The 3,657-nt window shown below is 45.2% G+C and overlaps 1 pseudogene; it reads right to left on the minus strand.

The window, feature by feature from the left end:
- Positions 1-581: 581 nt before the first annotated feature.
- Positions 582-1,565, minus strand: LOC145793961 (rust resistance kinase Lr10 pseudogene; annotated as a pseudogene).
- Between the last annotated feature and the right edge of the window lie 2,092 nt (positions 1,566-3,657).

Genomic DNA, 3,657 nt, shown 5'->3' on the forward strand with positions numbered 1-3,657 from the left:
GAGGGGCCCTAGGCCATGGCCTTGTGGCGTATGCCCCAGGGCTGGCGCTGATCCCCTTCCAAGTTTCATCCTAGATCTCCACAGTAACCTAGAAAGTGGATGGTTCACGGCTTGTGAGAGTGTATGATTCATGACGAAAGATGGTCACAAGCAGAGGGAGAAAGAGATGACGGGAGGGTATGGCGGAGGAGAGAGGTGGCACTGGCAATAGAGAATGGTTATGGTGTTTTAGAATTAGATTTTGGATCAAAAAAGATAAGGGTATTATAATATTTTTATTCTAAGACAAAATTTTATTAAGAAAAAATTTGATTGAGAACTGAAAATAATTAATATATGGAAATAAAGTTACCCCCTCATCAAATTTTGCGAGATCTTGTCACTGAATAAGAAGATGAAGTGGGAAACATCAATGCTTGTTCAACTGAGTTGAGTAACTGAATGAGTTGAAAGAAGACCATGGCTCATCATCTTCCAGTCATCTTCACCACCACATGAAGATGACTCTCATCATCCTCAAAACAACCCTAGGCAACTCTTTTTTCTTTTTTTGGTCATTTGGGTTCTATTTTTGCAAATTTTCATGCCTCCCACTTGCGAGAGCTAATGAGAGCTAAGACACTCCTTTCGCTTTCATTGGGGTTAATAATAGTCTCCTGCTCAAGTTGCTTGTGAGGAGGTGAGAAGAAGATGGGCTTTGGAGGCATTTTAATGGCTTCCACATTGCCACACAACATTTCCACCACTCTTGTCATGGAGGGACGATCTTTCGGATTTATTTGGATGCACCATAGCCCAACCTTGAGCATCTTCCTCGCTACATAAACTTCCTCTCTAACAACAAAATCTTCAAGCTCCATATTGTCCCTTTCTTCATCAATCATGAGCTTGTCATAAATCCAACCCGGAAACTGTGCTTCACTTGAAGTGTTCGTATCTGGCTGGACAAGCGTCTTTGCACCAACCATTTCTAGTAACAACATTCCAAAGCTATAAACATCTGATTTATGAGAAGGTTTGCCAAGATTTCTGAACAAGATCTCGGGAGCAATGTAACCAATGGTTCCTCCTGCTTTTGTCATCGTGACTGCACTTTGATTTCGAGAGTATACTTTTGCCAATCCAAAGTCAGAAATTTTGGGATCAAAATTCTGGTCTGACAACACATTCTGAGGCTTTATATCAAGGTGCAAGATTCGTGAGTTGCAACCATTTTGCAAATACTCTAGTCCATGTGCAACTCCCATGGAAATTTCATGTAATCGTGTAAGTCCTAATGAAACACTTACCTCTCCTTTATGTAACAAATCCCCTAGCAATTTGTTAGGCATGTACTCGTAAACAAGAGCCTGTCTCGAGCCATCCCAACAGAAGCCTAATAAACGTATAACATTAACATGATGAATCCTACCAATGGAGATGATTTCGCTAAGGAAATTTTGGCTATTGTCTCTATAATCCATGAGCATTTTGACAGCAATGAACCGGCCATCTGGTGGCAACTTTCCCTTGAAGACATTTCCATATCCACCTTTCCCTAATTTTTCCTTGAAGTTGTCGATCATCTTCTTTATATCATTGTATGAGTAGTTTGTCAGTAAGGTTGATTGGCAATTCTTAATGAATTCCTTTGCTTTTCTTTCATCTCCTGTCGTTTGATTCTTTCCAAAATATGATGGCTTGAGGATTGTAGCTGAGAGGGTAATTTATGAGTAAATCGGGCCGAGCTGGGTAATGGGCCGTTCTATGGGCCATAGTAAGAAGGGCTTAGTAAGTAGGCCACCGTCCAGGTGTTAGCTCGATCCAGGTATGGAAGGGACCTAGCATGTATTAGCTCGGTCCAAGAATAATCATGGCCACCATGGCCGGAGTAGAGATAGTTGGCTCGGTCAGGGTATTCGAAGCCGAGGTATGGTGCTTTCACTTGATGGACCTCGTTCTAGTTGGCGCGGTGGAAGCTTGCTGAGGTTAGTTCGGTCTCAATGGGCACAACCGAGGTACAAACAAATAAAGGAATGGATGAGCTAAGGCATAGCTCGGTCTGAGTTGTCATTTCAACATGACAATACTAGCTCTGTCGTTTGGTCGTAACACCGAGCTAGGACCATCTCACTTGGTTTAAGCAATGAGGGGGGTGTTGAAAGATAAACATTATCTTTCAGGAGTGTGACTCCTAGTAGGACTCTACATGGAGGAATAAGAGTCCAACAAGGATTGTGCCATACGGAACCTATAAACGCTCACAACATAACCTTTGAAAGAGGTAACACAACTTTGATTCTCGAATACATAGAGCTTTTGTCGATTTGTCTATTTTTCTAACTTAGGCATCGGAGAGGTATCCGGCACACTCCCGCCGGCTAGCTCACATTTGTGTTTTCAGGGAGTAAAGCGATGACGTTTAGAGGAGCGCAGACTTGATCAACAAGATTATATGAGAAGATTATTTCTTGCTCGTACAATTGGCGCCGTCTGTGGGAATCATAGAAAGAACAAAACCTTTTGATGAAAGTTTTTCTCGCTAGATTAGACGCAATGGCGCACAATGATGATTTACCGCAGTCCGCCATTGACGGACAAACCCCAGAGGGAGGTGGGAGGAGCGAAGGTTTGCCTTTCATCCCTCCCATGGCAGATTTAGAGCCCCAACAATAGAACCCCCGAAGGGATGAAAGGGGAAGGCGGGGTAACAGCCCCCGTCGCTCATCAAGTCCTGACAGATAGAGGCGGAGAATCGACCCTCAAGTTTTGGAGGATCGAGTAAAGGAGCAGGACGAGTTAAATAGGAAGATGGCGGCGAACATGGAATTGATGAAGCGTCAGATAAAAGGGAAGGGGGTGGCGACAGGAGAGGGGCGCAAAAACAATACGCCTCATTGCCACTCAAAAGATCATGGTAGGCATACCACACCGTCATAAGCTATGAGTAGGAGCCTTAGGACAGGCGACACTCAATCAAGGACTGCTTGGACTCGTTACTCCAGGTTTGAAAGAACGAGGACTGAGAGGTCATATACTGAGGGAAGCACCTATCGGCCCTCACGTACGCACTAGACATCATCCAGGCAAACGGAGTTGCCTAGATCGTCCGACTTACGGATTGTGCTTGAAGAAAGGGCACGACGGAAGAGGGATGCCGGGGCACGCGACCGCGCAGAGTTTCAACCCTTCAGTGGTTGGCTCCTCGGACGCGTGGAAGCGTCGAGGTAGGAATGTCAATACCGCAGCTTGCCTACGAACCAACAGATAAAGCATTGGCAAGGCTACATAGCTCGCCGTTTGTTCCGGCGATTGAGAACACACCATTACTTTCAGGCTTTATCCAGCCTAAATTTATGACTTACGAGGGGAAGACAGACCCCTACATGCACCTAAGCCACTTTCGCCAGGTCATGGCAGTATACCGGCGGAACTAGGCTTTGATGTGCATCATATTCCCATCCATCCTTGGCGACCTAGGTTTAACCTGGTTCGAAAGGCTACCATAAGGCAGCATAGCCTCCTGGGCGCAATTAGCGGAGGCATTCGTGATAAGGTTCAACCAGATAGGAGATTGCCCCACAAATCTCGCCATCGCGGAATACAAAAGAGGTCTTCCAGTCGAAAACAAGCTGAGGGACTAAATTACCATGACACCCCCCCTCACAATGGAACCCT

The sequence above is a fragment of the Camellia sinensis genome, chromosome 6 (genome assembly GCF_055761805.1).
Source record: "Camellia sinensis isolate YWXY chromosome 6, ASM5576180v1, whole genome shotgun sequence".
Taxonomy (NCBI): Eukaryota; Viridiplantae; Streptophyta; class Magnoliopsida; order Ericales; family Theaceae; genus Camellia; species Camellia sinensis.